Source organism: Colias eurytheme, chromosome 15 (genome assembly GCF_061535395.1).
Source record: "Colias eurytheme isolate Ceu_HAF_F1 chromosome 15, ilColEury1 Martin Lab GWU primary, whole genome shotgun sequence".
NCBI classification, from domain to species: domain Eukaryota; kingdom Metazoa; phylum Arthropoda; class Insecta; order Lepidoptera; family Pieridae; genus Colias; species Colias eurytheme.
The window spans coordinates 9,443,410-9,456,525 of NC_142994.1; positions in this window are offsets into that span (position 1 = coordinate 9,443,410).

The window sequence follows — 13,116 nt, forward strand, 5'->3', positions numbered from 1 at the left end:
CACAGTTTTGAAGAATAGTGTGTAATAAAAAATTCGTTTAATTTTAATACGCAGAGACGAACTTACTAAACTGAAGATTCTAGAATACTGAAAAGAGCACCGAAACTGACATGCCATTCCTTCAGATTCCCTTATGAAGTTCCGGATTGTAAAGATTCCTTCTCCTTTGAAATAAAAACTTTCTCAAAACCCAAGAAGGGGATGAAAGGCGGGATTTTAATTTAAACCGACTTACCGCTCGGATAGCGTCAGAACTTATGTTGTAGGTACTTATTTACTAACTTTAAAAAGTGTTGAGTCGACTTATGTAAGTGATTGTCTTTTTAAAGACTGCATCTTGCCGTGCGATGGTATTATTTCGTATAAAGTTTTATAATTTTTAATCTGTTTCATTTTGAGGCTTTGTCATACAAATATTAAAAGGTTTACTATAATTATTGATTCAATGAAATTAAATGATTATAGGGATATGTGTTTGTAAATTATTTTTTTAATTTACGTTTATCGATAAAAATGTTTCAATAAATTAATATATTAAAGAATTAATTCCACACAGTCGAATAATTTTTTTATCAGATAATACTTAGATTTCGCTCTTCTGATTCTTGGAATACAATTACATTGTTTTCTTTCTGGGAAATCAATAATAGAACATTGTTAGCTAATCCTGAATATGGAAGGACGAATCCGAACATATTTACCTAATAGTTGTATACGTAGTATATTATTATTAGTCTGTACTAATAGGTACTTATTTATATCTCACCTTAATTTTTTTTTTGAGAGAAATTTAGAAGAGAGATTTATTAAATAAGTAATTAGTATATTGAAATACTACATTATTGATATTATGAACAGGTTCTACTCATTTTGAGTATACCTGAGCGAGGATAGGGCGCGGGTTATTATTATACAAAATTCATCAATTTGACCTAATTTGGTGGTGAATAAGGTACTTATAATGTAAAATGGGAACAAAATTCAGATGATGGGAAATATGATTTTGGGTAATAATTAGCAAGAACCTCACTGATATAAAAACGAAAATAATAATACATTTTTAAAATAAACAAAATCTAAATATATTGAATGAAAATATAGTTGGAAACAATTTGAGGCAATGATTAATTATTTTCACATAATGGCAGAAAATTGTTATTCAGTTTTATGTATTTGTATGCATAAGCCTCATTAGGTATTCATTACAAAATATTAATATGTGAAAATTCCAAAAAATGTGTGTATTTTATTGATTAATATATTTCCTTGAAATAATAATATATTATTCGTACAAATTACATCGAAGCGTTTTTTGCAAGCAGATAAACAATTTTTAATTAAAACTACCACCCGATATCGGATAAATGTACCAGGGCGGCATGTTCGACAGGATATAAAATTCATAAAAGCAAGTCATGTTCACAAGAGTTTTAATCCTAGCCCCGACGGAGATCGGGCAAAGTCCTACTAAATTAAAACTACCCTCGCACGTTCTTCGCTTCGGAGAAAATAAATAAAGGTTACTTACGTTTGGATATTGAAAATGTTTCTGATGAAATAGTAATATGAGTGGTATAAACGTGGATCGTGGGGTATCATTGTTTTTTTTATTATTATTAAATTTATGTGTTCGTAAATATATTATATATTTTTATTTTATATGTTGTTTCTTTGTAGAAAACACATCAAATGTAATCATAATAAAAGTCGCGTATCGAGATAATTTTTATAGACAAAAGTTTTATTTTAACTTTTTAAGTAGGTAAATCCTGTCAATCCTGTAGATAGACGGTTTTATAATGGATTAGGTAAACATTCACCCGAATAGCCTATAATAATACTACAAAGTAGGTAATAAATTCGCTACCCATACCGTAAGTAAAGAGCATAATAAAACACGCTGTATAACTCAATAGCCGATGTTTTGAACCTGTTTACTTGCAGCTAATACTATGGGTGTGGTTATTCGGATCGTCCGGCACAGCCTCCAACGTTACATTTACATAATGTACTTAGCAAACTGCCGCATACAAAGGCCCTCTTAAAATTGATGAGATGAAACCCCGTCAAAGAAAAATGAATTCTTTTGCAAACAGGCTTAGGCCGGTATTCCTTTGAGCGGAAATTGCTTAACGCTATTGAATTATTATGTGATATTTTTAAGAGTTGTTGTAGCTGCATTTTTGAAATGAACTATCGGGCTCGGTGGATGCAATAGTAATTTTGAATTTCCGCGGTTGAGTGCTTAGTATACGCAGTAGGTTTTTACCCGACGTTCCTATAATGATAAAGTAAAGGTTGCCGATTATACCTAATAACGTATGTTAATGTACCCTCAAAAATAATAATATTAGAGACACAAGATGTGACGAAATGCAAATACATATTTATTCACACATAAAATTGTGCTTAGCATTTTTTTTAGCAAATTAGCTTTTAGCTGTTTTACTAAAACAGCTTAATCTCGATATTATCATAAAAACTGTTGAGACAAACGTTTTATTTATAAAAACCTTGAAGGGATAATATACGAGATCGAGCTTTAGGGAGCTTCTTCACCAGAGACGTGCGAGGATGCGTAGCGAGGAATTTGTTTGTAAGTAACCAATCCTGTCTCTTTATTTACCTCGCCTCGATCAGCACAGCTCTGGTAGAAGCGATTCTATTGGTTATTTACAAACACATACCTCGCTATACATTCTCGCACATTATTGGTGGAAAACCACCCTTATATCGGGAATGGCTATCAAGCGATAAAGTTATGCATGGAAGACAAGACATGGATGACTAACTTTTCCTTCATAGCATAATTCTGTGTCAATATACTTTTTAAGCACTATGTTTACATGATTGATATTATGTGTGTCTAATAGCATTTTCTGAGAAGCCGTTATATCCACGAAGAATAGATGCATACTGCGAATCGGTTTCAATAAATCTTTTATAGCTATAATTGCTACATTTTACGTCAAATTGTACAACTTCTTGAAGTATATTATATACTAGCTGCTCCGCGCGGTTTCACCCCCGTGGCTCCACTCATGTTGATTGTAGCGCGATGATATATTCTTCCTCGATAATTGGGCTATCTAACACCGAAAGAATTTTTCAAATCGGACCAGTAGTAGGTACCCGAGATTAGAGCGTTCAAACAAACAAACTCTTCAGCTTTATAATATTAGTATCGATAAATATATTATTATTCATATTTTCAGTTTACCAGTAATTTAAAAGTAATATTTGCTAATGTAATTAAGGGGGGTTAGGCGGTGAGCGAAAAATCAGCTATTCGGGCCTGAGGTAAGAGGTGAGGGGGTCCGCATTTAGTATGGAATCAACGTGCTCGAAACTAAAAATCGTAAGCGCCATTCACATTTTTATCAAAAAGTGAATGAAAATATCTAGTATTTTCTAAATCTAAAACAGTCACGAAATCGAGAAGGTAAATACCTATATATTTGTGATTTTATACGAATTATTATCGTAAAATACAGTTGTAATGAGCATTTATATGATATTTTAGAGGTAACTTCAGGATTTTTTTTTATCGAGCAATATTATTCCAATCGTGTTTTGGAAACAGTCATCCCATCACACATACGTTCTGTAATACATATTAGAAATTTCAGTGCGATAAAACTTCAATATTTTCAGTTATAGCTCATAGAAAACAGTCCATTTTTCCGTTTTCACCTACTAAGGGCCCTTAATGAAAATGTTTTCTTATTTTCCAAACAAACATGCACGTTCAATCAAAACCGATTAATTAGGTCAGAAGAAAATGTAGCCTTGCAAGGAATATTGACGACCGAACACTCATTGACCTAATTACCTAGCACATGTCTAGACGAATCTGATACTAACGTCTGTTGATACGCACCTGGAGATTAGAGATTCTGGGAAGTTTAAAAATAAACTTTGGGGTCAAGTTCTGAAGGTTTGATTTGCAACTAAATTGTGGGTGCAGGTTAGTGTGCAGATAAGGCAAAAATAAAAATGTTCCTAATTACACTTATTGCAACATTTTATGTAGAAGTAGTAGTAGTAGGTAAGTAAAAACCAAGCTTTTCTTGTTATATTGTTATTTGTTAATACAAATCAATACATCAAGGTATAAAAGATGATAACACATACTTTATATTCCGAAAATGTTACCGGGGGCGGTAAAAATGCGGATTTTTCATTCATTACGCGAGCGAAGCTGCGAAAAGCTATTTAACAAATATTTTAAACAATTACAGGTATATTCATTATGCACATTATTTGTGTTGTTTTTCCATGAAAGTCTCTCTTCTCTCTAGGATCCACGTAATGCAACGTCTAATTAAGCTTTCTCAGTATCATATACAGAAAGTTATGCAAAATTTTCAGTACGAGGAATGGACCTTAGTACCTAAGAATCAGATAATTAGATACCTGTAAGGTGCGAATATTTACACTGTAATTAAAGTTTATTGTTACTTTTCAATTTGTACTTGTTCAACAAGGAAGTTTTTAGGAATATACCTATTTATACTAAGACTAATAAAAGAGAGCGGGTTATTTATTATAATTTACGAGAAATCCAAAGACATTCAAGTATAACTAATTATAATTATATAATATTAATAAATAGAAGTAATTACTAGGTGTTTCTAATATGTACCTATTAATAAATTTGTGTTCTATATTATATTTTTATCTATAAGTCAACCAGAAACGGGATCGTAAATTAATCATAAGTTCTTTGTTGACCCGTATTCCATGATCAACAGAAATGCACATCCAAGTCGTTAAACAATAAAAACTTGGAAACCGATATAAAATTCAAGATTCACATTCGTTAAAACTCGAACTATATTTCACAAATAACAAATGGTCGTATAAACTAGACGCATTTTATGGCTAGCTCTAATTTAATCTAATTTAGATGAAAAGTTTTCGACGCTCATCGGTGGCTATCATAAATTGCGCAAACTTTATAGTTAGTATTCAAAATGGGAATGCATTTTGCAGTTGACGAAACTGGATGGGATCAGTGGACTTTTACGAGCGTCGAGCGTTCTCGAGTGTGCTAGAATGTTCCATCTTCACGTTGCAAGCTCTTGGCTTGAAAAAATAGAATGTCTACAATATATACCTATCTGGCTGTTATATTTTAGGGTAACTCTAACTGCGGTAGAAACTGGAATATATCTGAATTTGCGTAGGCATTTTTTGCATTAATTTTGCTTTTGTATTTAATTTAGTACAATGAAAAACAAAATATAACTAACAATTGTTTAATTTTATCTTGATTGTTTGAAATAACTAAACAATTTATAAGAATTAAATGATAAGGCAGTGCAATATATAAATTCTGATCTGGCACAATTTTTTTTTGTTGTTTTAAACATATACAACAACATACTTATAAGCCAATCTAATTGTATTCGGTCAAGAGTGAATTAACGTCACCACGATCAGTACTGGGTCGAGATAATAGAGTTAAGTGAACCCTCTGAAATTACTCCAAATTATGCACCAATTAGTACAAAATTGCCCGGAATTTCGGCAATTCCAATTTCCTTTGAATTCAAAAGAATTTAAAACGTATAAAGGCTCTTTATAATTTCATGCATAGATGATTGGGTTCTTTAGAAGCCAAATCTTTGTGAAAATAAACCGTTTTCCTAAAAATTTTGCATAATATGTCCAAGTGTTTTTAAAACATACCTAATAATATACTTCTCATGAATATTTCTTAAATATTTTACAATATTATGTTGATCATGAATTATACATTTTTAAAATGCTTGGCAGTTATAAGTATAAACACATAAGTTAATCACTTCCTAGCACCACTTTTCTCTCCAAAACCTAAACTCATTTCGGTAAACAGCCCAAACTATTACCCGTAAATGTAAGCCCAATCAAATTCATATCAAGATTAATGTAGCGATATTAAAACAATGTACGAAGTAAAGCTAAAGCGCTAGTCATGGATTACACGAATGTTGCATTAGCTTAGCGCATTCACCTGTGGGCGGATGAAACTCTATTTTTATTCTAAATAAATACAAAAATGGACCGTTTGAAAATTCGGTTGCTATATTTGAACAAAATGAAATAAAAAAAGAGTGTGTTTTGAGCACACGTGTCAGACGTAAAACTACTTTGCCAAGTTTCAAAGATAACAATATCGTCGCCTTACTATATGACGTGACGGCAAGCGTGACGGTATTGCCACGACGTGAGGGTACTAAAATGAAATTTTACTCTCAACGTGTCTAAATAAGTTTCACTTCAAAATATCAATATTGTATTTAAGGACGTATATACAGAAATAGTATCACTCAGTTATATGTATAATATACAGTGTGTCCGGACATGACATACCAATATTTGAAGGGGCTATTCTCCAGGTATTTTTATCGACAATTCAACTCCTCTACAGTCCCCTACCTCATCCCCCTCAAAATGGTTTTCGAATTTTTTAAAGTATGTTTCATCACTCTTATCAATTAAATTTGTTTAGTGGTCCCTAGAATAACTTGTTATTGTTCAAATAAAACCAAATTTAGTATTTTGTGACACTCACTTTCGAAATTATTACAATTTTCATAAATTCACTATCCGAATTGATAGGTTTGCCATTTTGAGGGGGGTGAGGTAGGGGATTGTAGTGGGGTTGAATTGTCGATAAAAATACCTGGAGAATAGCCCCTTCAAATATCGGTATGTCATGTCCGGACACACTGTATATTGCAAGATTTCAATAATGAAACTATTTAATAGTTATTTATTGTTACAGTAGAATAGTTACATTTTAATAGGCATTCTTATGATATACCGTTGCAACTGTATTGTCAAGTATTTTAAAGATCTCTCCAGTAAGACAAGAGGATAGGGGAGTGCAGTCATTTTGTATTTATAACGTTAATTCGCCAATTAGCCAGCAATTTTATACGCGAGTGTACACACTCTTAGGTTTTCTAATGAATCATGTACAGTATAACTTTACGACATAATATTAATCGACTCTTGTCATTATTAATAACTAGCTTTCCACCCGCAGCTTCACCCGCTTTGTCTGACTTGATAAATTCTATACAAATACCTTCCCCTTAAATCGATCTATCTATTAATAAAACTGCATCAAAATCCGTCGTGTAGTTTTAAAGATCTGATCATACAAACAACATACATTAGGACAGACGCGGGAAGAGAATTTCTTTATGCTATGTACTGATGATACAAGAAAATACCTCATTTAAAAGTGTATTGTAACTTTATCTTGCACGGCCCAGTCCAAGGATCTTCTACCAAATTAACAAACTATCTCAAGACCAACTTCTTCGATCAGCGGCGCAGAACTAATAGGCCAAATGCAATATGCAAGATTCCTCAAACTAATTGAACGTAGTCCGCCTCAATACGTTCATATTCGGTGGTGATAAATGCAGTGCCCTCCGCCTTGCTCCAGCTAAAAGCTGTTAATTTCCGCCAGCTTGTATCGCTACCAGCGGTATTATTACGTCTCAGTAGGTTGCGACCTGTTATGTAACAGTTAATAGGGTGTGACATTGTTGTTTGGGATAGCGATTTTAAACTCAAAACTGAATTATTCGTGTTAACTTTGAATATAGGAGTGTTGAATTTGAAAAAGTATATTTATTGGAGATTTTTTATGCTGTTAGTACAAATAATTTGAAATAATGTTCCAATGCGATAAAGAAATAGATATATTGTTAACAATAGTACACAAAAATTATAACAAGCGTGTTACCATTTTCATCAATAAGGATTTAAATATATATACTTACACTTTTCGAAAATAATAATTAGAACATCCTGTATTAATTGTATTTAATTAAACGCATTTCGTTTATTTTAGGTACTCTACATTTTTATTTATTTCATTTTAATGAAATATCTGTCGCTATCTCTTATGCAACATGGTATCTATCTTATTTAACGCTCATAGGCCGCACTGGTTGGATATTGAGGAAATGACACACATGTTCCAGATCACATGTTAGTAATTTTAAGTGTTTCTTCGTTATAACTGTGTCTTAGAACTGTTTCGTGTACTTGTATCGTCATATTGTAAGCTTTATTATAATAATGGGGGTGTTGTCAGAGCATTATATTATGGATTTAATACGATCGTATTTAATAGTCTTTGCATAATTGTAAGGAGGTGTAAAAAGTTGACAATTGACAGTGTTATTGCTATTGATTGAAAATAACCGATATATGTACCTTAGTTTTGATAAGAAATTGATAACAGATTTTTTTAGAAACGCAAGTTAAAAAGAATGTGGTTAATTTCATTCAATCTTTATAATCATTCGTAAATAAAATACTAAAAAAATAACGTGTATGAAACTTCATTAGAAATAATCCCGTGCGGGAAAGATCCTTTCAATGCAAACTTTTACATACTTTTTAAGACATCTTGTTAAATGTTTTCTATCTCGTCTAAAAACAAACAAAGAGCCTTCTTTACGAAGTCGATTAAAAATCGATTTCTAGTATTGAATAATCAATTAAATTCAATCAAGCGAGTTATCTAGTCTCGAACGTTGAACGAAACGATTATATCCAACGCGACTGCATCCATTAATATCGTTTCGGACCATTTTTCCGCTAGATTCAATATTTAACTAGTTTCAATTTGAATTCTTTTTTCCTTTCACATTTACTAATGATTGGAAATTTGTAGTGTGAGTTTATTATGCTCTTGATAATACCTCTCATAACCTATAACTGTAAACTTTTATGAATGCGAAAGTAACTATGTCTGTCTGTCTCATCTTAACAACTCAACCACTGAACCGATTTGGATGAAATTTGCTGCACAGATAGCTTGAGGCCTGAGAAAGGACAGAGGATAGGTAAGGTTTTATCCCAGAAATGCCACGTAAACGGGAACCATGTAGATGAAGCCGCGGGTGGAAAGCTAGCAGGTACCTAAACTTTCGCAAATTTTATAAAAGTAATTAGTACATATTTTGTTTACATTCCAGGTATTTGTAGACGAAAAACAAAATATTTCTCGTTATTGTCGAGATTTCTATTATTTTCTCCAGCACCCGTTATAATAAGGTCAACTTATTTTTAAAGTGTTGCTTGCTGAGACGATATTATTAAAACAAACAAGTTGAAACTGGAGAAGCTCCTAAAAATATAAATACAATTATGAAATTGACGATAATATTCTTATATAGGTACAAACATTATAATAAATCTAAATAATTGTTTTTAGTTTAACGATCATCTCTCCTGAAAATAAGATAATATTTAGGTTAATAGATTCAGATATAATATTTAATCCATACTAATATTATAAATGCGAAAGTAACTCTGTCTGTCTGTCTGTTACTCAATCACGCCTAAAGTACTGAACCAATTTGCATGTAATTTGGTATGGAGATATTTTAATACCCGAGAAAGGACATAGGCTACCTTTTATTGCGAAATATGTACCACGGGCGAAGCCAGGGCGGACCTCTAGTTTATAATATAGCTACGCTAAATCTTGGTACATAATATCAGGATACGAATCTAGAATCTGTTGTAAAACTCACACATTAATCATTGTACCAATGTATTTATTTGTAAAATAAAAGAACTCATTTATGATATTGTACCCTTCTAGGAAATAATAGCCAACTAAAATCATGTACGTTATTAAGCTATTGCATAGCTTCTATCGTGGTCCTTGAGCGCGGGGACCGAATCCAGAAATTCCGTAACGAAAAAAACCTCACGCTTCCCACTCCGACGGGCACGGAGGTGTGGCTTGAAGGCATAGCATGCTTTACCGCGGCAGTCCCCAAGTGCCTCACGTATTTTATTTTTTTTAATTCACTTATTGTAGATAATAAAACATAGTAACATTTTGTATTTTATAATTAGCATAAAAACATGAGCGCCGTAATTCCCGATTAAGTGGGTTATAAAAATAGTTTCAAACGATTCATTAATCATAATTATAAAAGCAATAATTCTCAATTGACAGCTCGAATCACACCAATAAAGAGCAATTAATTAACGCTCAATTTACGTGATTATTCTGAATGACAATCGGCAATACGTCAAACAATAATATTAGTTATTTCGTCATCGATCTTTTCTTGGATTTCATTTCCGATTTCTCTAGATACAACTGTGGCGTAATTTAAAAGAATTTACATGCTTAAGATATTGTATTAAGGGCCGATTTTTCAATGCTTAGATAAAACTTATCCGTCCAATAAAGTATTACACGATAATAATATTAAAGTGTCACATAAACTGTCAAATACGGGCAATTAGAATGCGTTTTTAAAATGGTAGTTTTATACATTATTCGACGAATAAGTTTTAACCAAGGATTGAAAAATCAGCCCTAAGTTGTTTTAATTTTGAGATGCTTCTTATTTCTTCCAGTTTAACCATCGTTGCTTGCAAGAGTTTACTTTATAGCAATAAGGCTGCCTGTGCCTATAATTGTACACTAACCATGTTTTTCTTTTGCGTTATTTCATGTATTCTGTATTGTACAATAAAGTGTTATAAATAAATAAATAATGTAATATTTTTCAGTTATTATTTTCTTACTGACAATTATTATTGTGTTATATTTATTCATATTATGTCCCATTATAAATGTTTGAGGAGAGAATGTAGGTCAATCAAAAGGTCACTGAGATTGGTATGAGATACTAAATGAAATAGTGTGTAATATATATGTAGGTTTACTTATATAAGAATTTCCTAACCTGTATAATATATAAAACTCAAAGATAGTGATCTATCAACGCATAGCCCAAGCCACTGGACGTATCGGGCTGAAATTTAGCATGTAGGTAGATGTTAGGACGTAGCATCCGCTAAGAAAGGATTTCCCGAAATTCTTGCGGGAACGGGGAAAAACGGGGAAACACGTACAAAGTCGTGGGCGGAAGCTAGTTAGTAATATGTCACAAACACATAAATCCGAAAAAACGTAGACAACTTTCAAGCGACATGTTGTTAGAGGGAAAATATAATTTTCTCAAAAAAAAAAATGGAAACAAAATTATATTTTGTCGATATGAAGGCGTGTAATTTTGGAACTTCAATACATAACATAAGATTGATCTAATGCGTGTTAATTTCTTTTAACTTAAGCCGCATCGATCACAATGTTTGTATCATGTTAGTGAACTTAGCAGATCAATGTCCAGCAGATCAAAAAAAAATGTGAGTTCTTATCGCGTGCAGTTGAGTTCTACAGTTCCTGATACTTTTTAGAAATAGTTCTAGCGTTTTTACCTTAAAAAACGACATTTGAAAAAATGATCTGCCAACTTCCCGTAGCAGATCATTTTTAGCAGATCAAAATAAAATGTGAGTTCTTATCGCATGCAGTTGAGTTCTACAGTTCCTGATACTTTTTAGAAATAGTTCTGGCGTTTTTACCTTAAAAAACGACATTTGAAAAAATAATCTGCCAACTTCCCGTAGTAGATAATTTTTAGCGGATCAAAAAAAAATGTGAGTTCTTATCGCGTGCAGTTGAGTTCTACAATTCCTGATACTTTTTAGAAATAGTTCTGGCGTTTTTACCTTAAAAAACGACATTTGAAAAAATGATCTGCCAACTTCCCGTAGTAGATAATTATTAGCGGATCAAAAAAAAATGTGAGTTCTTATCGCGTGCAGTTGAGTTCTACAATTCCTGATACTTTTTAGAAATAGTTCTGGCGTTTTTACCTTAAAAAATGACATTTGGAAAAATGATCTGCCACCTTCCCGTAGTAGATAATTATTAGCGGATCCAAAAAAAAAATGTGAGTTCTTATCGCGTGCAGTTGAGTTCTACAATTCCTGATACTTTTTAGAAATAGTTCTGGCGTTTTTACCTTAAAAAACGACATTTGAAAAAATGATCTGCCAACTTCCCGTAGCAGATAATTTTTAGCGGATCAAAAAAAAAATGTGAGTTCTTATCGCGTGCAGTTGAGTTCCACAATTCCTGATACTTTTTAGAAATAGTTCTGGCGTTTTGACCTTAAAAAACGACATTTGAAAAAATGATCTGCCAACTTCCCGTAGTAGATAATTATTAGCGGATCAAAAAAAAAATGTGAGTTCTTATCGCGTGCAGTTGAGTTCTACAATTCCTGATACTTTTTAGAAATAGTTCTGGCGTTTTGACCTTAAAAAACGACATTTGAAAAAATGATCTGCCAACTTCCCGTAGTAGATAATTATTAGCGGATCAAAAAAAATGTGAGTTCTTATCGCGTGCAGTTGAGTTCTACAATTCCTGATACTTTTTAGAAATAGTTCTGGCGTTTTTACCTTAAAAAATGACATTTGGAAAAATGATCTGCCAACTTCCCGTAGTAGATAATTATTAGCGGATCAAAAAAAAAATGTGAGTTCTTATCGCGTGCAGTTGAGTTCTACAATTCCTGATACTTTTTAGAAATAGTTCTGGCGTTTTTACCTTAAAAAACGACATTTGAAAAAATGATCTGCCAACTTCCCGTAGTAGATAATTATTAGCGAATCAAAAAAAAAAATGTGAGTTCTTATCGCGTGCAGTTGAGTTCTACAATTCCTGATACTTTTTAGAAATAGTTCTGGCGTTTTTACCTTAAAAAACGACATTTGAAAAAATAATCTGCCAACTTCCCGTAGTAGATAATTTTTAGCGGATCAAAAAAAAATGTGAGTTCTTATCGCGTGCAGTTGAGTTCTACAATTCCTGATACTTTTTAGAAATAGTTCTGGCGTTTTTACCTTAAAAAATGACATTTGGAAAAATGATCTGCCAACTTCCCGTAGTAGATAATTATAATTATTTTTGATCCGCTAATAATTATCTACTACGGGAAGTTGGCAGATCATTTTTCCAAATGTCATTTTTTAAGGTAAAAACGCCAGAACTATTTCTAAAAAGTATCAGGAATTGTAGAACTCAACTGCACGCGATAAGAACTCACATTTTTTTTTGATCCGCTAATAATTATCTACTACGGGAAGTTGGCAGATCATTTTTTCAAATGTCGTTTTTAAGGTAAAAACGCCAGAACTATTTCTAAAAAGTATCAGGAATTGTAGAACTCAACTGCACGCGATAAGAACTCACATTTTTTTTTGATCCGCTAATAATTATCT